At 39.3% G+C, this 26111-nt stretch overlaps 1 protein-coding gene across 2 annotated transcripts in view; it reads left to right on the plus strand.

The window, feature by feature from the left end:
- The window catches only part of CDH11 (cadherin 11), a 464785-nt gene that overhangs the window by 35449 nt on the left and 403225 nt on the right, over nucleotides 1–26111 (plus strand). Inside the window, exon 1 of one of the 2 annotated variants that reach the window (XM_083794697.1) lies at nucleotides 8039–8060. The exons of the other annotated variant lie outside the window; for it this stretch is intronic. The gene's annotated coding sequence lies outside the window, so the exon portion shown is untranslated. Of the gene's footprint in view, nucleotides 1–8038; nucleotides 8061–26111 lie in introns of those variants that run through there. 2 annotated transcript variants of the gene reach the window in all.

Genomic DNA, 26111 nt, shown 5'->3' on the forward strand with positions numbered 1-26111 from the left:
GCAGTTTGGTTTGGGTTGCACGTATCCTAAAATAGTTTTTTATTATCACAATGCCTTCTGTGTCATCACTTCTGTATAAATAATAAAGCTTTTCATCCACACCTAGGAAATAAGTGTTTTTCCTGTTCACTGCCAACATTGTGTCCCCCAGCACCTCCTCATTTCACGCTACCACACGTAGAAAGCAAATTACAGCAAGGCAAGGGGGCAGCCTGGTATCCTGTGCTATAATTTGGTGAAGGGCTCTGTGTATGTGTAGACAGCTGCTGTTTATTCCTATCTTGCATATTGCAGTGTTCTCAATTTTCCTCCCACACGAAGTTGTATTCCTGTGTTCAGTTGAAAGGGCACTTAAAAAGCAGTATGTCACTTTACCCATGATTGCAGTCAACGTAATAAAGATCATATATTTTCTAGACCTGCAGTACAATATCAAACACTTTTAATTTAGGTTAGTAAGTATTAAGGCCAGAAGGGTGTAGAAAATCTATTATGATCTCTATGACTTAGTCCAGAAGTTATTGCTCTGTTGTGCTCAGCTGGATAATTGCCTGAGTTTGCATCTCTACCTGGAAACAATATATCTTGAAGTCTTCTAATCATTTTTCTTGGCAGTTCGCTCAGACAGTTGCTTGCCCTTGTTCTTTAAAATCTATGTCTTAATTAAGTTTGATTTTCTTTTGTTTGGTTTCAGTATCCTCTTTGTTACTTTTCCTCTCAGTAGAAAGCGTTCTTATTGCCCAGCATCTTATTCCTGGGAAAGAAACTTCTACTACTTCACTGTGTAGCGCATCTCAGCAGAGAGATTAGTGCAAGTCCAGAAAACAGTATTGACATGTCAGAGGAATGTTCCTCCTGATCTAATTAGTCTCTTTTCTGTCCCTCCCTCCTCCTTTTGTGTTTAATTAGTTCAGATGCAACACTGTGCTGGCATGGCTGTGCGGTTTGTGTAGGTAGGCAGGTTGGAGCTGGACTTGGGTTAATGGCAGTGCTGCACTGCACAGTGAGGACGCTGAAGCACACCAAGTCGCTCCTTTTTGATGAGCTGAACAGACTGAGCCTAAGTGTAAATGTAAGGCTCTTTCTCCAGTGCTCGTTTTTCTACCATAATAGGTCTGTTCATGCTGGGCTTTCATAAACATGCTCAAAGGAGGTTTTAAATGCTGGAGGTATTGTAAGTCTGAAAATAAATAAAACCTGGGTAGTGTGGCAGAAGGTGAAGTGAAGCTTGTAGGCTCTAATTTACTACCTGTGGGATTCTGTAGCGTTATTTCTGGAAAAACATTGCATTATATGATCTATATTATGGGTTGGCTGGATAGGATGGAGGAGATTAACACTGACTAATAGTCTTAATTTACATTTGCCACTGAACTCTGAAAGTTTGGGCCGTGGATTAATACTATCAGCGCTATGTATTTTTGCTGCAAGGCAGTGATTTCTTAATGCTAGAAAAGGTTTAGGAAATGACTTTAACTAGTCAAACCTTGACAACTTCGTTGCATTGACTTCCTTACTATTTCAATTTACTGTCTTTTGAAAGCTTTCTTAATGTAGTGTCTTCTCAGAGTACAGTTTTTATTTTCCAAACCTTTTATCATCTGAGATGCTGTTCTCTGAACTCCCTCTGATCTGTCCATCTCCAAAGTGAGATGCTCCAAAACACACACGCTCTGATTGAGATCTAATGGGACTGGGTAATCATGCTTATTTTACATACTTAGTGCTGTGACCTAAATAGCATTCACTTTTTATGTGACAATGTTTTATTGTTAACTTGTATTCAGTGTATTATCCAATATGACATACAGCTCCGTCTCTGTGAAGCTCCTGTACAGAATCTATTCATGGGGAAAATCCTAGTGGCCTTGTTCAATTTAAACTTGTCGCATCTTCAAGCAAAGTCAGTTAATCTCGGTGGGAGTTGCCAGATTAAGATGGAACAAAGACCTCAGGATTTGGTTCCCTGTTGGTATGTTTGTTTGTTCTTCTCAGCTGAAACTATTGTCATTTGTTTCTACTGAATCATAACAAATTGATTTAATTATTTTAGTCCCTCAACATCTTTGACATCTTGCATACTGTTTAGGAGAGGTGTAGTGGCATGCAGTTCTCTGTTTCCTCATACTTATAAGATTAGTATATTTGTATTCTAAATGCAAATTTGGATATTTTTGAAGAGTCTGCTTAGTAGACAGACTTTTCTCCATCATTAAAACTTGTTGAAAAAACTACTTTTTTCATAGAGATGCGGGCAACAGACTGTTGGCCTAGTATTTTCAATTACAACAGTTCACGTGGTAGAATATCAGTATATAGACACAAGAGTTTTACGTTGTCTGAAGATGCACATACGTATGAAAGAAATAATAATAATTTGTAGTTTATTCTAAAGCTTCTTTGTTACTTTCTCTAGCGTAGTTACAGTGGGGGAAAATGATTATGAAGGTCACCTCTCCAGTATAGACAGAAACTCGGAGTATGAATTTTGCACTAGAAGCTTTAGGCTTTTTGTTTCCCTTCCTATCACTTCCTAATTAAAAGGAAAAAGGGAGGGGAGAGGGGAAAAAAAAGCTTTCTAAGACCTTTGGCTCTAATTAGATTTTCATTAAGGTTTTATAAAATCTATTACACAAAGTCTCATAAGAAATGGATTCATGGAGATGATTAACAAATTGGCTTAATGAACTTATCTTGAACCTCTTAGACCCACTGTGGAGTTCTCACTACCCTGAAGTGTCAGAAAGAAGCACATCTAGTATGACAGTTCAGAACAGTATAAGAAGTAAAAATGAGATCAGATGGTCTCAGCCTTGCTCGTAGTTTTTTGAGTGCACACATCAACAAGCCATACTGAACTGTCACTAATTTGACAGCTGTAGCAGTGAAAAGCCCCATAAAGCCACAATAAGACTCTGGAACTTGTGCCAGCTGAAGGCAGTTTTACCTTGAAAAGACTGACTGGGTTCTGTGATGGAACAAGAAGCTGAGCTCTTAACTTTCATTTGCATAGGGACGAAAGCAAAAGCAGCTGCTTGGTCCTATTTTGCCATTTGCTTGCACTAGTGCAAATACCAGTGTTATAACACTAGGCCGATCTGCATGTGGTTGGCAGGCAGAACACCAAGAGCAGAACTGCCAAAAGAGAAGGTACTTTTTGCAGCAGTTTCTATAATAATAATAATACAGGTGAATTAAGAAACTAGTTTAATCTTCACATCTGTAAGATAGTCATATTACAGTTCTTAAGACTTTACTGTGTGATTTATGTAGCTCTTACATAAATGATGTTATACCATTTTACAAAAAAAAGTGAATCGACTTTTTGATGCTAAATGGAAGTAGATGAAAAGAGCACCCAAACTTAGAGCTGTTCTTCAAGGTATTTTGTTTGTGACTGTTGTGGGATGCTTTAGCTTTAATATAAGTGAGGTCTAAAAGCACATGTGAAAGCCAACTTTAATCCAAGGATTTGGACCAGGGTCCTTTGGGGGGGGGGGGGACGGGGAAGAAACCAAGCCAACAGAGTTGTATTCTTCTAGAAATATTGTTGAACGACTGTTCATAATGCTATGCAAGATTACCAGAACTTTATGAAAAACACCTGGAAGGCGATAGGTGGGCTTAGAGCGTAGGAAATGTCTAGAGGATAGCTACTTTTTGTTGGCACCCATCAGCACGCGTACCCCTTGATCTCAAGGCTATAGCTTTGTCTTTCTGTTTACTTTGCACAGGACTGCTGCACAACAGACAGTCCATTAAATAGGCCCTGCAGGAGCAGTGACCCCCCTGCCCTTGTTACCTGAAGGGCTGAGGTGCTGCAGCAAGCCCCTGGTCCTGCCGCCCCAGGAAGGCCTAGGCCCGTCCCGCCGCACCTCAGCTTCGTTCTCATGGCGTCAGGCAGGCAGGGGTTGTGCCTGCTGCCGTGGTTGGTCAAGAAGCATCAAGTTCCCCTGACTCGGAAGTAAGCAGGGTTGGGGCTTAAAGCCTGGTTGGAGAAATAAATCCTGATGGCCGTCCTTGAGTCGTTTCCTGCCGGATTGTTTCCTTCAGCCTGTCTGTGTGGTGCAGTGAGGGAAGTGCAGCGCGTGGCTGAGGAGAGGCTGAGGCCTGGCAGCTATTTGGTGGTGCTGCCGTTGAATGTTCAATTACACTTAGCTATTTTCAGCCTGAGGATTAAAACTCAGCTATTTTCCCTTACCAGGAGGGAGTAAACACCATAAAGCTTCTACTTGGCTGTGCTTAACTCCTCATTCAGCTTGCTGTATGGGATGTCGGCTGTGTCCTTTTCCCATCCATCTGTGCACGAGCGCGAGTAGCAGCTCCCTTGCCGTTCCCCAAACTGTCATCTGCGAAAGGGAATTTGGAGGAGTAAAGAAGCTCCCTGTGTAACCGTATGTCCCCACACAAGCTCGCAGAACAGGAATCACAGATTGTCCTTGTTGTTGTCGTCTCTTGCCAGGCTCGAAGTATCTCCTTTTCAGTTGTTGAAGGGGCTTTCAAATGCTTTTAAGAAGCTCTGGAAACAAGACTTCAGTAATTAGGCTTCTGCCTCCTCAGTGGCAGCAGCTAGATGGGCGGTCTGCTTTTTCAGTTGCACGTCTCTGAACCGGCGTAGTGGATCAGCGTGTGCCACCAGCGTGTGCATACCATGTCAGCATGGTATGTTCCAGCTTCTTTGGGGTGTTTTGCTCCAGAGCACTCATCTGAAAATGAAGCTGGTGCTTGGAGCTTTGCGACCTGCTCTCTTCTCCCAGTGTGTGTCTGCAGAATACAGTAGCATGCAAATAATGTAGAGTCTTGTCTTTCATCAGTGTTGTAGAAGGTAGCTTTACTATGTATTTAGAGTATGCAAAATAGCTATATTAGGAAAAGTCTCTTGATGTCAAGGTCAAAAAAAAAATGCTTTGCCAACCTTACAGACTCTTTTTATTAGTGGAAAGAACTTAGGTTGCCCCTGTAGCCTTTATTTGCTTCCTTGTGGACATTGTTACGATAGCTATTTTAGAGTTATTTTAATTGCAGAATAACAATATTAGAGTCAAATTTTGCACTAAGAAAGGTTAAGAAATTGCACCAGAGGGTGCACAATTATGTCACATGGGGACTTTGCTAAATTTGGGCCATGCCTGAAGCAAATGTGCTTTCCTGTTGAAAGGATGATTTGTTAGTCAAGTAAACTAGGATTGTCCACACAGTGTTAGCTGTGCTTGGTAAACCTAAACAGTTGTGTTAATTATACTTTAAATTAAATGTTCAACTTTTCAGAATATTATTTATTAAGGGGAAGGATGAAGCTTAATTGTTGGAATGAGAAACAACACAGAGTTGCAGTTATGCATTATTCTTGGGGTTAATTTTCTATTGAAGAGAGTGCCAGAACATCAGGATGGGCACACAGATGAGGGTGCATTCTGATTTGGTTAAGAGCAGGGCCATGTATCTCATAGAATTATGTCATAACAGTAGCAGTCTTCTTTTTGACTTAGTAAATGGTTTGAGCTGTGCTCCCTGTGCAAGTGTAGCAGCATCATGAGGAAACATGAAGATGCTACATAAATCAGAAGACCCATGCCTGAGTTGTTTGCAGAAATAAAGGACAGAATTAGAAGCCTGTTGATTTATAACTGGTAGTTGTTACTGGTAAGCAGACTTGCAGGCATACGTTTTACATGCATCCTATTGTTCATGTTCAAAAGAGCAAATCAAATTAGGACAGCTAAAAATCCATGTTTTTGATCTGGATGACTGTTATCAGATATCAAAAAAAATAGAGAGCAATGTTCTTATAAAAAAATACAATGAATGCCTCATGTCCACGAGGGATTACACATCTTATTTCCTAGGGTCAATTCAAAAAGAACCTGTGTTTGGTAAAAATGTGCAATACTGTTTGCCTGAAAAATGTGAAGATTTGTATCAACATCAGTGGGTACTGGGGTGTGTGGCAACTTTGAATGCAGGCTAAGGTTTGCTAAAATGGAACTGATATACTTATTGATGAGCTTTTGGTTTCGATAGCAGGAAACAAGCAGACTAAAAAATCATTTAATGTTTGCAACTTTTTGATGCTGTATCCCTTAACACAGTGAGTACTTTTACTTGTAGATGGTAATTCTGACCATTAGGGACCAGATATTCCTTGGGGGTGGGCAGTGACAGCAGATACAATCAGGTATATAAATGAACACACAAAAAACTGCAGGTCTTTTTTGGGGGGTTGCTGCTTTTTTTGGGATGTGGAGGGAGTTCTCTATCCCACTTTGAGGTGTGTGTATTACCCAGTCACAACAGAGAAAAAAGTGGATTATTTTGTTGCATATTGATCTTAGTCATCATATTATATTTTAACAGCAAGTGGATCTCTGAAACCAAACCTTTGAAATGTCACAGAAGAAGAAATATAGGTAAAATTATATTGCCCGTTTGGTGGTGTTCATGTGAAAGGACTTATTGGCAGTTGAGACAACTCATGTTGGCTTTTACAATTTCGAAGTAGGGTAGTTGCTGTATCTTACAGATCTATTTCCTCACAACTCATCTGATTAAGCTTATGCATGACTTCATATGGCTAATTTTTTCTCCCTTTCTCAACATCTACTTCATTGGTGGACTGCAGTATTTTTTGGGATGTGTTTGCTGCTCAGTTTATTAAATCTCTCTCAGTATGTTTGTGCCTTACTTAATTCCTGGGTATAGTGGTGGTAAAACTTAACTTACAGAATAGTAGTAGTCAGTCCAGTACAAGAAAATTTGCTAGAAATATTGCAAGTCAGTTTAACATAGTTTATTTCCTAGGCTATGCAGTGAATGGTTCTCTTAATTCTAGTCCTAGTTTCACTTTCACGTGGGCAGCAGCTGTAGGCGTCGTGGCATTACAAGCTACTGGAAACCGTTCCAGTTCTGACATGTAGCCTAAGCTCTGAGTAGAATTAGATGATGTGGAGCTTAAAATGCTGTCACTCATCTTGAGCCATATAAAGTGTGGTGCTTCTGTTGTACCTGCTGCTGACCTAAGCCAATGGTAGCCACAAGGGATTTTGTTGTTGTTTGCTGTTGTTTTTGAAACTTCTTGGATCAGACTTTTCCTCTTAATGGCATAAACATCAGCATCCCTACAGTATTATAAACGAGAGCAAAGAGTGTGTGTTCTTGTTAGAGATGACTCAGTCTTTACACTTCGGCTTTGATATTTACATACTTCTTTTCAATAGAGAACTGTCAGTAGTGTCTTTTATCTGAAATTTGGTGCTAGGTTGTCCTATTCTCAGTAGCAAAACCAAAAGGAGGACAGCTTGTGCTTCCTCAGGGACTTAACCCCATCCATCCCCCTGCCCTGTCTGTGTGACAAGTACAAATTGCAGACAGGGCTGGGATGGCTGCTCTCTTATAGACACCTAAACTGTTTCTTTTTTGTTTTCAAGAAGTGGTTTTAAGCAGCAGTCAGATTGCACTTCAAAGGGTTTTTCTAAATTTACTTCTGTAAGAACTGAGCTGCCCTGATACGCTGCCTTGCTGGCTGTAGCAAGTATGAATCTTTCTCCCGAGGGTCCATGGTGCGTGCCTGGCTCTGTGGTGTCCTGCTGGGGCATAGGGTGGGCAGATTTGGGCTGCTCCTGGCTGGGGCTGCTAATAACATGATGTGAGAAGGAAGACATAAGCAAAACAGAAGAGAAAATCACTTCAGCTCTTTCACTTGCAAGTAGTATTTCATACGTAAGTTAAAATAGCATTTAATTTGGGAACATACCTACAGAAACAGTGTACTTTTCTAAAAGCAATTTAAGTGACTTCATTTCAAAGTTGCAAAGAGTGTGTTTGAGTGATTGATATACTGCACCCTCACAGTGAATATACATCATGTTTTAAGGTAAAATGAATAGTTTGTAGCTTTACACAGAGGCAAAACTTAGTGTTTAAACCTTCCAAGCTTTTTAAAATCCTTTTTTTTTCTTTTTTTTTTCCAGGAAAGCTTATTCAATACATGGAGAAAGGAGAAGAGAACTGAAAACAGGTTTTCTAATTATTTTTCTGAATTCAAGAACTTTGATATAAACTAGGTAGGCATTGACCACCAAGGGCAGATTGAGGAATGGAGGTGTCTAAACTTGCTGTGGCATGTGTGCATAGCTTTCAGCCACCCATACTAGGGATTTTCCCCCTCACCTGGTGTTGCTCAGCCTTCTTTGAGTTCCAAATTCAGCATCATAAGAAAACACCTGCTGAGCAGCTTGTGTGCTTCAGGTAGGGAAATAACACCATGTCTTAAAGAATGATCTGAATGTAGATTAAGTCTTACAGTCCAACAGAACTTATGTCCACAAGTTTATGTGCAAATGTCAATAAATTGCTTTCTGATACAAAATAGGAATAGGTTAAAATGTGAAACAAGATTTTTAGCCTAAACTGTGACTTTTTTTCTATGTAAATCTCAGTTGCTGCATACACCTATGGAGAGGTTCTCTTTTGTACTTTTTGCCCTATGACAATTAACTGGGAAACTTTTTCAGATATTACCATAAATAAGTTGCAGTTGTATGTATGTAACATACTTGAAAAAAATGGTTTTTGATTAAGCTGATCTCACTTTTAAATTGAGACAATCGAAACTGTCAAAACTTTTCTTCCCTCATTTTGAAATGCTCTTGCTACTTTCCCCTTTTTCTCATGGTGCTAGTTATCACTTTAAGTTCATTTATATTTCAGAAGAGTCCACAGTCTCAGCACTTAAACATGCCAACAGTTATGCATAAGTTTAATAATCTTTTGAAATCATTGGGACTACTTATCTGCTTTAAAGTGGCTAGAGGGCTTTTGGGAAGGCTGAGGAAATAGCAGTGTGCATCAAGACCTTTTTGTCCACATGGAATAAAACAGCAGATACAGTCTTCATCAGCTAAAAATTTCCTTGACTGTTGTTGGAAATAGCTTCATTTTTATTTAAGGATCAGTCAAAATAGGAATAGGTTAACTCTTTCTGTCCATAAACACAACATTGAAATACTGCCACGGTCCTTTAAACTTTGTCATACTGGAATTACTGATACATCACTTCATATAGGTTTTGTAGGTCTGGAGCTTCCTAATAGCTCTGAGGAAAATGTAATCTGTTGAAACTAATTTATAAGCATTATTGGTATTTAACGTAGAGCTCTGGATACTAGTTGAATTTGAGCAGTGTAGCTATTTATCTCGTAGTGACAGCAGCTACTGATTACAATCTAGAAGGACAGAAGTGCCATTAAACTGGAAGGTCTGTATCCCACTAGTAGCATAGTCTGTCATTTTGCAGGAGGGTTGAAGCCACCATTTCCTTGCTTTGAGAGAAAATAGGGAACGCTTTGCCCAAACTCCTGGCTGCTGCTTGTCACATCCCTTAAATCCTCTCTGGGCAGAGGTAGTGGGGCTCTGTTGCATTTCGTTTTCCCTCTGTGTCCTAGTCCTCTAGTCCATATGCAGTTCTGACATCAAATGTGTTTGCAGTTTGGGGAATGTGTGCTAAAGCGTAGCTGCTTGCTAATGCTTATTGCCTTAGAGTTAGGCATGGTTGGAGATGTATGGAGAGTTCTCCACTGTCAGATCTAGTCAGGAGGCTGAAGTCCTTGTCACAGAAAGCAGTCTCTCCTGTGGCCTTGGAAGGAGTGCTCCTCTCCTGTGAAAGGTGATGCTGGCATATTTCAGTACCAGAGAACAGAGGTAAGGAGCAGGGTGGGCTGTCCCCACTGAGCACATCCCATCTGGAGCAAGCTGCCCCCATTCAAGCTCAGATGTGCAAGAGAAGCACGTACACAGCAGGATTCTGTGAGTGCATCTCCCTTCTGGCAATAGCACGTTCTGTAATTTACTATTCCTTTTCATGTCCATCATATTTCAAGTTCATTCAGGGGAATTAAATGGCAGTTAAAAAGGATCAGCTCTCAAGAAGTTTGAGTGAACTGTAAAAGCTCTGAAGATGCAAGGAGTCGTTCTGAAATGAGGTGCCCCTGCGACTCCTTCAAATGAGGTACGGCTGCACTCATCTTGACCCCCAGAAGGTTAGGATGCATTCAGGGCTGTTAGAAACAGTATTTCATTTAGATCTGTCTGTATTGAAAGTAGAGCTGTGCTCGGCTGACCTACTGCCGCATATCATGAGCGGTAGGTGTAGCTCCAGAGCGATGTGTGTTGAGTGGCATGGGGTGAAGGAGCCCTCACGAATGGCTGATGTGACAGATGCCTGTTGTGTGGCTGCGTGCTCCTGGAGAGGAGGTTAGGGCTGTGGGCTTGTGCTCTGCTCCTTCTGCTCGCAGCAGTGTGGGGACAACCAGGAGACAGACTTGTTGGTTTTTCCTGTAAATCCTGCCTATAATGGAGACACTGGAGGTTCTGGCGTCCTGGAATTTTCTTTTGGAAAACTGGAAATAAAAATCTATGATTTTGTTCCAAATATATGGAAGTAGTGTTGTCGGTTGTTTTTGATACCCAAGATCCTTGTTTCCATTCATCTCAAACCCACAACCTTCTCCATGCATTGCTGTGATCAGCAGCACTTTAGAGAGCTTGATAACTGTCACTGGTGTGTGGGGTGTTGTGGGTTTTGTATGTTTTGGTGCAGGGGAGGGTCAGTTGTTATGGCATTTGCCTGGGCTGTGGGGGTGGCTGACCAGAAATATGACTACCTGTAGTATTCTCCTGTTAGTACAGGTAATCTGTTCTGAAAGCAAGCTTCAGCAGCCTACGGAATAGCTTGGTCCAATTAGTACTATTGTCTTGAGTGGTAATAAAAAAAAATTCTCAAACTTCTGGGATTCATTAGAACTTGTAACTTTTGAGCATATCCGCTGTTTGCTTTGGGGTGTGCTGTTTGTCATGCGTACCTCTCAGGGTGAAACCACAGGACCTGCACATGCCCAGACCTCTTCCACTGCCTGGAGTTTTTTTGCTAGTTTCAGTTAGCTTGATTTCAGTTAACTGACTTCAGTTCTGTTCCTCACTGTCTCTTTGTAGACGTGAACAGAAATCTTAGAATAAGATATTTTGGAGAAAAATGCGTTTGAAGCCATAGATGCACAATGAGAGAGAGAACACAAACTTGCAGTGCTGGGTTTTGTTCTGTGTTGTTTCTGCAAGGCTTTCATTCTGTGCAAGTCTGGGAGGGAACATCTGGAAGCCTCATACTATCTTACACTATCTCTTCGCTATGTCTGAAACACCTCCTGGTGTCTGTGTCTCTGTAGTATCAGCCTGATGCTGGGTCAATCTGATTTTTTAGCCTTGCTGAAGCATGTGTGGTTGTAGTTTGGAGCAAGAGAGCAGCAACTGTAGTTCTAATACCCTAGTCTTTTCTTGTAACTGCTCATGTGTATTTGGGGAGCTTCTGGGATAGGGCTGTTGTGGTGGTGGTGGTGTGTTCACTTTGCCAAAAATTGTTTTAAAGCTGTCTTAAATATTTGTGTAAGAAACTCGCTTCTGTACAAGTGTTTACATGGGACTTGCCCACTAATTTTGTCTCAGATTTGTGCCACTGATACACACAGACTTCATGTTTGCTGCATGCAGACTTTTTCCCATAAGTAAAGAAAGTATAAAAAAAAATTAAGCAACATTAAGGTACTTTCAGTCCTATATATATTTCCATGAAAAAAGGGTAGTGAATACACGTTTCATTTATGAACTTTTCGTAAGAAAGTTAATTATTTATTGTTCTAATAAATTATTAGACGTTGCTCATGATAGTTCAAAATAAGAAAGCTAATTGAAATTAGTGGATTTCCATTTACTGAAAACCAGAGTTTTGTAACGGTGAACTGATCCTCAGCAGCGTACCTACCGTTAGCCAACTAACCATGGAACTAATTTCTAACATGGCTGTAATTATTGTGTCAGCTTTAATAACAAAAAAAGTCAATGGATCTTTCACACTTCCTTCACTTGTCTTTTCCTCTAAAACAGAAAACTAATTATGAGAATACTCATGTTTTAATTGTGACTGTGGATGACTGGCAAACATGTAATTAAGTGATGCAAAAGTTGACATAAGACAGTTGACACAATGTTTTTGTACATCATTGTAAGAAGACATGTAGTGAAGCAATTAGTCCTTCATTAGTTCTAAGTTATTTCAAAAGCTTTGAAATACTTGTGTATTTAATTTTTAATCATCAAGGAAATGTATCTTCTAATGGTGTTAACTTCACGGACTTACATTAGACACACTCCCCTGAGACTCAGTGCAGTAAGATAAATGGTCTCCACAGCTGCTGGGCTACAGAAGCTTTCTTGAGCTTTTGGGGCTCAGCAGCGGTGCTGGCTCTTCAAGACTATGCCCAGTTTTATTTCTCTAGTGACTTTAAAACGTTGCGTTGTTGCACGCTTTGGAGAGGAGCTGCTGTCTGCATTCTTCCTTATTGTCATTGTACCACCTTCTCTAGCACCTTTAGCTCTTTAGTCACTGCAGCTAAAAGCTGCAAGTTTGGCTTATACATTAAACTGTGCATTGCCATTCAGTGTTAGAAATGTAGCTCAACCTAACTCAAGTGCGGATGGGCAGCTTTTTCTGCTATGGGACAGGAGATTTTTGTTTCCAATGTCTTTATTCTGTTAGCTGAGCTGGCTTCCACGGTATGCCTGGGTATCTTTTGGGTTTGTGGTGTTTTGTTGTTGTTTTTTGAATTCCTGGGAAGATTCTTATTTGTTTGGCTTTTTTTTTGGCTTTTACTGCCAGTTTGTCACCTTCTTTTCTTTTAAGGCCATTATAAAGCCATGAAGGCTCCCCCTGGCTAGACTGGATGCAGTAAAGCAGAGTAGATGTGCACTCCTGTGCATCTTGTAGATGATCCTGATTCTGTAGAATGCCTTCATGATGGAATTTATAACTGACATGTATGTTGTGAAATTATGGGCACTAGAGAAATAGAAATACATAAATATAGAATATAGAAATACATATATAGAAATATATAAATACAGAAATTATAGAAGAGTAAAAGTTTGGGAAACTGTGAATAATAGTATACAGCCATGCAGTAAAAGGAACCTGTCGTGTAGAAGCTGGAGAGCCTGGGGAAGACGTCTTTCCAAATGCAGAGGTCCTTTATTTTTGCTTAGGGAGGATTTACTATGTGTTTGTAAATTTTAACAGTTTAAGTAATAAAAACATGCTTCAGACAAAGGCTTGCTCTGTTGATCTGACCATGCCTGGAGTCTGCACATCAGCACAGGCTGGCCATTTTATGTGTTTCAAAAATCTCTTTCAACCCACTACAGGTACTAAGCTGTGTTAGGTCACTAGCTAATAAAATGTCAGTCGTTTGGCTTCATCAGAGAACAGAACACCTCAACCTCTGAAACAGACAAAATAGCTTTTCTATTTATTTTAGTAATAATAATTGCTTTAATAAATTTTGACTTCCCTTTTAAGTTATGCTCGAATTCAGCTTTCATTATTGTTTACCTTATGTTGCTGGGAGAAGAGTACTTAGTTTCTAGCATGTTATTTCAAGGTGCGCTTTTTCCTACCATTCTTCCTAAAATGCATTTTTTGGTATGCTGAAATGAAGTGTCGCATTATACTCTTTCATCTCAGTGGCAATTAGTCATTGGTGTCACTAAGATCACCGTGCAATAAAGATTTTATAATGCAGCATTCAGGTATTCAGAGGCAGACTGTGAGAAGACACTTTTGCTAGAGATGTTTGTTCAACTTCTTTTGTTAGACAGAAATAAAACTTTGATGTGAAAGTAGTTGTACTCAACATGTGTGAACAGCACTAGCTAATTATTTTTCCTGATACATTTGCAGCTTTAAGACACCTACTCAGCTATGTTCAGTTGGTAGAAGGGGAATGAGGAGAAAAAGGAATTGTATTTGTCACGTTTTACGCTGCATGAGACTTCCTTCCTATACATATTTTTCTACTCTGAAACAGATGGCACAGTTTGAGATGTGCAGGGAGGAGTAAAGGTGGAGGACTTTCACAGGTGACTGTAGACTCAAAGGAAGAGACTATTATTAGGGTTTTTAGCTCCTAAATGCTTTTCTGATCTTTCTGCCGAGTGAATTGCAGAGGAATAGTAACATAAGTTTAAATACTTTTGTATGCCCCAGTCAGTATAATCATGGAACCCAGAAGAAAAAACTACATGTTGTGAAATCTGCCAGTTCTCTGAAATACTTTGTATGCTGTGTGGGCCTCTATTTTGAGTAAAAACTAGGAGTGGGGGGATGTTTCTCAGAACAGAAAAAGCCCAGATATTTTTTTTCAGGAAAGTGGGGAGATATGTAAAGCAGAGAGCAGGAAATAGTGAGCTGTGTGTGGAATAGGTTTAGTGGCTATGCAGGGGACTGGAGCTAAGCAAGTGTATGCCACTGCCCTATATTCTTATAGGCAGTAGTGAAATTATGCCATTTCTTTGCAACTTAATAGTTGTGATGTGATGGACTTACCTTTATAATGAATGACTTCTTGAATGCATCGTAACGTTCCTGGGAAATGAATAGCAGCACAGGTTGAAATAAGTATTGTGAACATCCAGCAGTTACTCTATGAAAATGAAGAAGTGAATTTTCTTTACATGACTAGAAACTTTGCTTCTACGTGTGAAGAACAGTTCCATCTTCTTGCCTTGAATAAAAGCACAGTGATGGTGTTCTTGGAACTCATAAGATCTTCAGTTCTGTTGACCACTTTTTCTCCTGTGAATCTGGTAAGCATTAGCTAATATTCTGAGTAGTCCCCCTGCTACCCCCAATACCCTTTACCAAGTTTTGAAACAGATTTAGAAGCTGCTATCTGTTATCAGGTGGTTAGAAAGCTTAATTGGTATTGAATGACAAATAGTGTAGAAAAGAGAATTCATGTGAAAATGGATTAGCAAGAAAACAAAACTTAAAGAACACTGTATTGGGAAGGGTGGAAAAATGAGAACTGTTCTCACTTACTTGTAGTTTGCAGCCTCCAGGAGTTTGGTGTGCTCAGCCCTGCTTAGGACCAGATCCTATTTGCATGCAAGAGAGACCAAATTTTCAAAGTCTTCAGGCTCATTGCTGACTTACAGGATAAGCTGCTGGATGTTGTGAAAAGCTTTGCTACTTGTAGCCCTCGACAAGCTTTTCCCTCTGCATGAAGCTTAAATGAGAATTCTTTAGGAGGAAATGAAAAACAATATTGAGTATTTTCTTTTTTTTTCCTCCTATTGTCCTGGCCATCTGTGTTCTCCTCCAGCAAGATGCTTGTTTCAGGTTGCTTGAGATAAGGTGAGGGAAAATGAACTATAAACTACTTACAGCTGCCTGATGAGGTATAGGAAAACAACCTTCAGCACAGATGGCACTCCGGCTTTTTTCCCAGGGAAAAGTAGGTGAAGATGTTTATTGGTTTGTAAAGGAACCTTTCTTATTATGGTATGGAAAAAAAATGGGTGATGCCAAGCAGTCTGGTGTACCTAATGTACTGTATCTGTCTTCACCTGAGTAGCTGAAGTATAAACCAGAAGATTCAAGTCAAACAAATTATTGACATCAGGAGCTTGAGGAGCAAACGTTATACTTGTGGTAGGAAGGGTGTTTGCACGGTCTTTGCTTTTGGGACTGGATGCTGAAGTGCAGATTCTGGAGGTGAAAATGGGCCAAGAGGCTTACCTGGTGATGTGTCAGTGAAGAATAGGGTTCATGTGGGAGGAATGTGGCATGAATAAAAGCTGAGCTGTGCCATTCTGCAGCAAAGGACATCAGAGCTGACCCCACTAGAAACAGGTTTGTAGTATTAATGTGTCTAAAACTTGTTCCTTTACTTGAGCTGGTTGATAGTGACGTGATAAATACTTCTGTAAATCTGATGATCAGTGGCTACAATTTTATCAAATGAGTGGAAAAAGCAACAACACTAGATGCCTTACCTTTGTATGGCGTACAAGGTTATCAATGACACAGACATTACTTTCCCTTTATACTGATAACTTAGAAGTTGAAAATGTTGAGTATTATATTTCATAAGTTATTTTAAAGCATTACAGACTTGACGTTATAGAAATGGAAAAATGTCAGTTATGCTGGTCACCTGGAAACAACAATAAGTCACGTAAAGTGACAGACTTGGTACTGAATGCTAAATACTGCAGGTTATTTTTTTAGTGTTTCTCTTCTGCTGAATATTCAATTAAACTTATTCTTTAAAATCAGAAATAAAATAGTGTTTCCTTTACTTCCCAATCTTTCTCAGTGTCCTAGGTAGTGTCAGGCTGTTGCTTTATGTTGAAGGTGAATGGTTTGGAGTGTGCAATAGTATTCAGAAGTATTATATTTTTGGGTTTTGCAGTAGTAAGGGTCTAATGGATAGCAGTACCTATGAAGGTTTTTGTGTCGGACTGATTGAGATTTCATAAATACAAAATACAGTTCAGTAAGGCCATAGTGGTATACATCTGAAATAATAAGTTGTGCGGAAATACTTGGGCTTTTTTTTTTTTTCAAGTTCTTAATGGATGGCATCCATAGTTGTGTCCCAGACATCATTTAGGCAGAAGCCTCAATAACGCTGAGGTCTTCAATATCAATATGGAGTCTTCAGTTTCTTTTTTAAAAATGTTTTTATAATTTGGAAAAAAAAAAAAACCAACAACACACCATTATTATTTCTGATGACTTTGTTTATATACTGCTGGTTATTTTAAAATGTTGTTCTTCCATTTTGTGTTTATAACAGTGAACTTATTTCTGGCCATCCTGTGGTTTATTAATACTTGTAACAAATTGTTTGGTGAATCATTTTTTTAATAAAAATGGAAATTCCTCTCAGTTGGAGATCAGGTATCTTCCTTTTCCTTGTCCTTCCAACACTAAGAGAATTTGTAGCTAGACTTCTGTTCTCTGCTCTTCAAACAGCAGTTGCAATTACATGAATAACTGTTTTTGCTGGACTGAAAAACTAATTCGGGATTCTGTTAATGGTCATTATTGTTAATGATCAATGAAATCCTGCAGAACTGAACATGAAGCTTAATTTATTGACCTTTTTTCTTAAATGTATTGTGCTCATTTCAGCTTAGTATTTATTAAAAAAAAATAATAAAAGAACACTAGGAAATAATGAAGTTCTTTATAATGATTGAACCCCAAATTTACCAGGACTTTAAGGTGCAGAATTGTAGACTTTTTTCCATGATGTACAGAAACCACAAGTACTGAAATGGCTCAGGTTCTAAGTGAGAGAAATTGATGTAGACCATCAAGTTTTCAGAGATGTATTGAAATAGACTAAAATAAGGCCTATAAGTAAATCATCTTCACACTTTGTGCCTTTGACAATGGCTCCTTTCTTCCAGGGTTTTGGTCCACAGAATTTCTGTAGTATTTTCCTTCCCTGGGAGGCTCCTGTGAGTGGCAGTTTACCGTTCTGATACAGGCTCCCCACTTTTGGTATCTGACCTAAGTTATCGTTGACCTGCACTGTTGATAGTGTTCAATTACCCTAAAGAAATTCAAGCTGATCAAATATATAAAAACAGGGACTATGTCAATAAGATGTCTCCCCTTTGAACCAGTCTCAAATATACAAAGCAATAATGTGGGTAGCAACCATCGTATCTGGTGTGTGTGTGTATATACATGTGATGTAAACCGCTTGTTGGTTTGTACACAGTATTGGTTCTTTTTTCAGTGCATTTCAGGTTGAATTGGACATTTTTAATGCAGCTCACATCCCACTGAATTTAATCTATGCGGAGGGATTCCGCAATGCCCTTCTGCTAGGAGAACCACAGCCATCTCTTTATCTTGCTTTGTTGCTGGCTTTGATGCCACCTTGATGTGGATATGGTGTCGGTTCTGGGAATGTACTCATAATTCACTTTCTAATATGTGTTAGCAGTAAAAAAAAAAATTCTGAGCTTCTTCAAAGAGAAGCAAGCACTGTCTAGGAGGCTTAGGCATACAGCCTACATGATGTGTGCATGGAAAAAACTGTAGTGCCCTGCAAAAGGCCCAGTGAGACTACTTAAAAATTGATTGCAAATTAGTAGGCAGGCACACTAGTTAATGCCACAGCAAAGTTTGATTTGTTTGTTTGCCTAATGATGATTTATTTTTTTCTACTGTAAAGCCTTAGTACTAAACCAGTTTTCTATTATTATGAAGTTCCCGGTAGTTCTAAGATTCTAAGACAGAAGGCAATAGCAGCAGGCAGAGGAATACATAACTCCATCTGATCATGAGGGCCAGACTTGAGGAAAGAGTTGTCATATGCAAGATGTTAATAGTTTAAAGAAAAAAAGCCACTGTATCTTTGAACAGAATATCAGTTCTGTGGAAAAAATAAGTTACTAAATCCATTTTCTAACTTTAATTTACCATTATTGCTCTGGTTCAGAGATTTCCTTGAAGCTTTTTTCTCTGCTAGATTACAGAGGTAGCTCAGTGTTGTTTCTATGTATGTAGATCTTTTTTCCTGCAAATCAGAATATTTTACTAATGAGCTTTCTACTTTCTTGTCAGGATGTAACATATCCCAAGGAGGATGCCAAAGGGATGAGTCTAAAGAGACGAGCATTATTCTGTAAATAGAAAAAGCATGAAAGAATGTAGTAGATTCTGTTCCCTCCTCTTCTTTTTCTTTTTTTAAAGAGGAAGTGGGGGCAGACGCACTGAAAAGAGATGTAGATTACACTACTGAGTGTTGAGGTTTTCCCTTCTGTTTTACAATCTAAGTCTTTAATTTACCGCACTTGTTATAATTTCAGCTCTGTGTTGAAACAGATTTTAAGTTCTGACATGAAGGATATGTCTTTATCCAAAGATGTTTGATGAAGGATAGCGAAGGAACAAGAAAAGAAAAGAAATTCCCAAATTAGCAATTCTTAGTGATATACATCCCCTGCTATTAAAGCTCTGGGGCTCAAAAGTAAGATGAATATCCACTATTAGCTCTAGCTTGCTAGCGACCCAGCTTTCAGCTAACTTAAATTCACAAACACTCACTGTTCAGAGACTTCCACAGTACCTTTGGCTGTTTAAGGATAGAATTGAAGGCATAGGTAGTAATGCTATGAATATTTGAAGTTGTTACCCATATTCCTCATGAGAGACATTTTTCATGTAAGTCTGTGAATCATGTTACATCAGTTGAGAAGACATATGCTACTCGCATGATGTTTGGATAGGTCACAAGTATTTTTGTGTTCTGCATTGATTTGTTTCTATGGATTAGTGCCTAACTTTGAAATTCAAGTTCAGTATTTACAAACAGCACAGGGAAAGTTTTTCATCATTTATGTTTCCAGTGGCAGTAATAACTTGGAAGAAATGGTGATGGTTTTAACTTGTTTCGCTGCTTTATTAAAGAGGACTGAGCTTTCTTTATTAAGGATTTGTTGTACACAGCTATGCTTACTGAAGTGTATAGATAGTATCATTTTATGAATATGTTTTTATAATTTGTGATGGAGGAGTAAAAAGAACACTGATTTAGCATTAGTACTTTTGACCTGTGTTGCTCTCACTATTTAAATATTTGTTGTGTAGCATACACAACATATAGCATAAATAATTGCTTTGCTCTGGAAAGACTGAATTGGCATTTTAGCTCTGTTTTGGCAGACCTGTTCTCATTTATTCATATAGTGGGAGCCTATTCGAGCAGGAGAATTGGAGCTTGGTGTAAGATGTGTTTCATGTTAATATTCATGCACTTCTCTCAAAAAGGGCTGGCTGGGATTGACTTGAATTATGTACAACTCTAGTTGTCTAAGGAGAAGAAAGCAGCAGCTTCTCTCCAGTTGGGAATCAACGTAGATGGAAATAAATGAGAGCTTAATTCTTTCATTTCAACATGTGACTGAGGAACTGAGGAAAGGAGGGATGAAAGGGATTATATGGGAAATGGATAGAATGCTAGCTGTGTCTTCAGTATTCTGGGCAAGTGGGGTAGAGGGTTTTAACTCTTTTCAAGAGCCAGCAGTTGATCTTCTATCCCCTGAGGCTAGCAGGAGGCATTTTTGAAGACCTGGATCAAATGCACCAGCTTCATAGCAGACTGGAGGCAAGGTGTGCTGCTTCAGGTACCCTGCCCATGGCATTGGCTGCATAGTGCATCTGGCTGTACCTAAAGTTTGTAATCGCTGAAAGCTCCACTTGGTATTTTGATATTAATACAAAAAAGGAGGTTTGGGGGGGTGGGAGAAGGGGTGGAATCAACTTCTAAAATAACAGAAGTTTTTGGAACTTGCCGCCATGGAAGGATAGTTTTACCTTTTGCTGAGATTTCATCCTTGCTTTTGGCAAGCGTGTGTTTATACTACTACTACTGCTGCTACTAACAGTCATGTACTCGGATACATGATTTAAAGTGTCTATATTTGCCTGGTGATAGCAGCTTGATACCCAGGAGCACCTGCCGTGAACACACAGATCTGTATATGGATCGATCCAGATTGTTGTGCTACGATGAGAACGAGATGCACGATGCTTGTATACCTACGCACACTTATATACATACCTTTCTGGGAAGTTCTGAACAGGAAATGGAAAACAACTTTTTAAAGGTTTTATGTATTCACATAAGAGATGTTTGTGTCAAGAATCTGTATCAAGTTAAGCTGGTCTGTGTGAATCTGTATTAAATCATCTTAGTGATCATGTCAGATCTGTATCGTGCTGATATACGTGGAAAATATGGCTTAGAATTTTTTAATGGAGTAACAGAGAAGTCATGGTTTAATCATTGTAATAATACTAGATTGAAAGCAGAAACTTTACTTCAGTATTGTTAGCATGTAGAAAGGAGAGCTATGTTCTGTAAAAGCATGCCTGAGTGGACCACAAGGGGAGTAAAGGAAGGGTGAGGAAGAAATGTTTAAACCCAGAATCTTTCCTTGGTTAGTCTTGGTTGGAGCTCATTTATCTTGAATTATCTTCTTTTATGGCTTTAAATGTCTTGAATAATGACATTGCTCAGGAATTCCTTGAGGAAATGAAAAATCTGTAGTACAAAGGGCCTTGGTGGTTTTGGTGTTTTTTTCTCCTTGACATGTGTCATTGCTAAACTGGGCACAAGATGCAAGTGATAAAACATCTGAAGTATAAAACTTTTTGAAGTATGAGTTCTTTAGTGGTCCTTTTAAATGTTTTTGGTTGGAATATTTCTTAGCATTGCCTTTACCGTTAAAAAAAGAATCCAAATACAGTGTATCACTGCTTTCTACTGACTGAAAACAATTACGGCTAGATCAGGTAGTCTTTAATCTTCAGTAATTAAACTATGAATTGATTTCACTACAAAAGATTAAAATGCTTAGATGGCTCATAGAATAGCTTGATAATGGGTGTCCGTGACTACTTAACACTAAGAATGCATTACTTATTTCTTTGAAAGATAGGAGAAAGTATGGGTTATTTTGAAAGGGAGTTGAAATTAGTACATTCTTTTCATACTGAGACAATTTAAATACTATAATAATTAACAATATTAAACATGCTTAAATTCAAATGTAGAAGTATAGCAAATTTGATACTATTCTCTTTATCCCATAGAATAGATTTAGTTGTGTTAAGTGAACAAAAGCCTCAGTGAGCCAAGTTTCACTGAGATTAAAATACATGTAAGAATATGGCCGAAGTTGAAAACAAGCTGGTTTATGCTTTGTAAAGCTACATGACAATACTTCCTTTCCTGAGCAGGTGGCTTCTACATTTTTATATAAGGGCTTCATTATTCTTCTTTCCTATCCCACTCTCCAATACCTCTTCATCTTCTCTGAAGAGTTTTTCTTTTAAGAAAAATAATTTGAGTGTATTTTTCTGTTATTTAGCTTTAAAGAAAAAAAAAAGGCAGTAAAGTGGAAAACCTGTCTAAGCATACCTGCGCCAAGTTCAAGCACTTGATTTATTATCATAGTCTCTCTTAGTTCTGATTAGAAAAGGAACCATAGCAGGACTGCAAAAACCAAGGCCAGGTTCTTCTAACACTTACACTAGTATATATCTGGATAAAATCCATTGGAGTAAAGGACAATCTAACCTGGCCTGCTCTTATGAAAAATGGGTAGTAAGGGTGAAGAAAGCCAGGGGAGAATTTCTAGACAAGACTTAAGATGTGAGCTGCAGGGGCTGACAAGAAAGATTTCCCACTGTGTAGCAGGACTGTGAGGAAAATAGAAGGTTATTTTTCCAGGCATGTCTCAGACAGTTTGGGTCAAAATATTCATTGGTGCAAGGCCATTAGACGATAGCAGAGTTACCCTGGGTTACAATTGTCCTCAGTATGTCATAGACAAGGGAAGAATTCTGGCTTTGAAGAAAGCAGGCTAGAGATTTATTCCCTTTTTAAGTATCTCCTCCTACACTGTTGTACCTTTTTCTGTGTTAAAACTTTTTACCAGGAAGACCCTGGCTTTGACAATGATCTGTCAGTCCTCCAAGATAAAAGAACAATTGCCGAAGACTTTACTGAAGAGCGTAGTATAAAGCCTGAAAAGAATTGTCCACTTTTAAGCTGACCTACATTTAATTATATGGTTAGAACTTTTAAGTGAGCGCTGGGATTTGAGATTGGATGAAGCCTGCAATTTCTATAATAGCTTTGAGAATGTGAGCTTTGTGACCTCCTGTTTATTTAGAATTGATGTTGCATGTCTGACACTGCCTAACTGCATAGAGTCGTGCACAGCAGAATACACAATGGCTCAAAAAGCAGAAGTTGACAGTTTTAGATAAGTTGAAGTCTTTGCAAATGTAATAGGTATAATGTATGTGCCAATAAGACTATCTAAAGCTTTTATTTCTTACTCTGGTTGTCACTGCAACAGAGCTGAGTAAGGATTGTTAAAATGCTGCAATCTGCAGACATCGAGCTGTTGCTGAAAAACCACCCAGAAGGGTTTGGAAGCTGAGCTGGTGTCTGGTATTTCTCAATCCAAAGAAAACCAAAATGCTGAGTCTCTTCTAGATTAATATTAGAATAAGTGAGACACTGTGGTAATAGCACAGACACTGTGGTAATAGTGCAATTTGCTGAAATGACATACTTTCTTGTAAAGAAGTGGCCACTTGGTTGAATTATTTGCATCAGAACTACTTCATGTGCTGAACCCGTTCACCAGTTTTACTGTCACAGGTGATGACTGCCTGCACAGGTTGAACTAATTTGATGCTTGAACACACTGAAGAAATAAAGCTCTGGATACTACAGGGGCATTCTAGCCTAAGTTTTTGCCACAGAGCTAAATTGTTCTGGGGAATTGCTTTTAGTCCATGATTGTCTATCTTGTTCTATTTAGCAAGGGGGCACTGTAGTCAGTAGCCTTGTATGTCTGTCAGAAGTGTGAGAAGGACCCTCTGGCTGTTAGACACGTAGCAGGAGATAAGGAGGTCTAAGGAACACTTTAGATGCTTAAAAACTTTCCTTTCCATGCTGATTCCGTGCCTGGATCCCAGACTGAAAATTACTTGGGAGGGACAAAAAGTGAAATGTTAGAGCTATTAACAGTTCTGTTTTTCAGCCTTTTCTCTCCTATCAGCAAAACACACAGGATTGTCAGGTAAAAACACCTACCTATTTTCAAGACCAGAAATTGTTTTCCAAATGGTCGTGAATACTCTCAATATCATTTTCTTCACTTAACTGGGGAGTGAAAAATGCAATGAGAGAGAAAATAGGACTTAAGCTGGGAGCTAGATGCAGGACTTCAACTTTCTCATTGCCTGGTAACAAGGTCAGTGCTTTATACCAGCTTTGTACACACAAAGGGGCTCTAAATTTGTATTTAAGGATGCAGACAGCTTAAAATGCTCAGACTGAAGTTATTTGAGAGTGAGCAACTTTTCATTATTGAGCAAGCTTGTGCACAAAAGAGTTCTTTCAGCTCTGTCAGGCCAACTGGTTGAAAATATCTAGTTAGAAAGAAGTTATTTAATAATTAAATAGTCAATATTGTTTTGGGTATAGGTGTATTAATTACAATAGCATCTCTTGCGACTGGGCTACTTGCCAGTGAGACTGACATGAAAATTGATGAGCAAGCAGCAAGCTTAATATTGCAGCTTCCATTGGTTTGCTGGGAGCAGGACTACTACCACAAAAAATATGTGGAATTTACACTACAATAAATTGGTAAAGGGAGTAAGTTCAAAATCAGGGCTTTAAATTTCACTGATTTGTCATTGTCAGGAATAAATTCTCCACTTTTTTTTTTGAGACAAATGCATAGCTGAATGAGTAGTATTGAGCATGTGATTTTTCATTTTCTGATTTAGAGTTCATTGGCTGTAAGTAAACTATTCTCCATTTCTGGTCTTTTAAAATAAAGGAGAAGACAGAACCCCATTGATTTGCTCAGGCTAGCATCATACTATCTTCTGACCTTACTTAAATAAGAGTACTGTTTGTTATGCACCAAACAGCTGAAAGCAGGGGATGCTTTTTTGTCTCCCTCCCCCCTCCTTCTTTTAATATGATCATAATTGGCTCTGTAAAACAATCTTCTTTCTCAGTATGTAAGAAACCTGTAATGATGGTACTAAATCCTCACTAGAGCGAAGCAGAAGGCAGAATCTAATATCTTCGGCAGTAGCAAGGGCTCCTTTTCCTCAGCAGCCCCTCAATGCTGGTTTGAGGCAGATTCCCTGCCTGGAGCTCCAGGGCTCTGTAACCGCTCTGAGTGTGGTGTCAGGACCTCTATGGTGCCCGTGGGTGCTTGTGCAGCAAATCTGTGGGAAGAGTAGGCAAGGCTTGCTGAGGATACGCTCATAACCATCAGCGGCAGAAGTCCATGTTTTGCATGGGGGCATAGCATCCTGTAAGCAGCTAAGGTGTTTCTGAGCAGGATGCTCTCCAGCAAACACAGGGTGATATTTTTGCAGTTGAACGATGTTATGTGCTGCTCTGGGCCTCAAACTGGCAAAGAACAACTTCCTTTTCTGCTTTTTGTAGATGCTGTCTAAAAGACAAGTAGCACAGTTCATGTATGCTACTGGTGATGGAGAGGTATGTGTAGTATTTTGACATTTACTCCTTTGGAAGTATGAAAATTGCAGCTGCAGTTGGGTCATAGGTGCTCTGTAAGGAAGCTGCAGCATTACAATACGGCTCAGGTTTATGTGAAAGCAGAGGGGGCTAGATAGGACTGCAAGCCTTGATAAGTTGGAACAACGTTAGATTTGTCTTATATTTGGAGAGAAATATAATACAGTGCCTTTCAGGTATTAGGACCAGAAGGCTCTGTGTGATGTTAGAGCAGCCCCAGTCAGTCTGTAGTACTCGTCAGGCTGGAACAGACGTAATGAGAACAGCACTTCTTCCTGGGTCTTCCTGGGCTGTGCGCTGCACCATTTTGGAGCAGCCTGAGGAAACAAGGGGAAAAAATGAGACGATATACTGGGAGGCCAGTTGTGTAGGGTACAGAAAAGTTGAGTGGAAAGGAGAACTAGTAAGATTAAGTGAAGGCAGCATGTCTGTGGGGAGGGAAACACTTGGAAAAATGCGGAATACTTCCATACATGCAGACATTATGAAGAGTCAGCATGTGGTAGTCATCTCACACCAATGGGTTTTTAATTCTTTAGATCTCCACAATCTGTTTTCCTAAAATTAACCCACCTGTGATACTGTTGAGAAACTACATGCACACAGAAATCAAAGTCCTGTGGCTCGCAGTTAAAGCTTACACACGCGCTTCTAACATAACCTGCAGCAAATAACATTCCTTTCTGTTTTGGGCCTCATCTCTTCGCTCTGCCTAGCACATAGTGCAGCTCTGTTTCTCTTATTCCAACTTTTGCCTTTTCTTAATCACTTGAGCTCTGTCTGTGCCATACCTGCAGGACTACTGGCTCCCTGTTTTTCTCCTGTGCTCACCTACCTTACAATGTCAGCTAAGCAGCAATAGCCACAGATTTCCTCACTATTTCTAGCAAAGCGTAAGGCAACTGCAAGATCTAGGATAACGCACAGCGGTACTATATGAAGTCAAACTCTATTTGTGAACATAACACATATGTGACTTAATGTTGTGTTTAGTATGGGTTCTTCCAAACCAATAAATATGGATTTTTTATTTATGTCTGTCCTTTATGCAATTTCTAGTTCTAATTATAAAAGAACTGTTCTGTAAGCTCAGTCAGTGTTGCCTCCTTTCCCTGCTAT

Source organism: Anser anser (genome assembly GCF_964211835.1).
Source record: "Anser anser genome assembly, chromosome: 11".
Lineage (NCBI taxonomy): Eukaryota > Metazoa > Chordata > Aves > Anseriformes > Anatidae > Anser > Anser anser.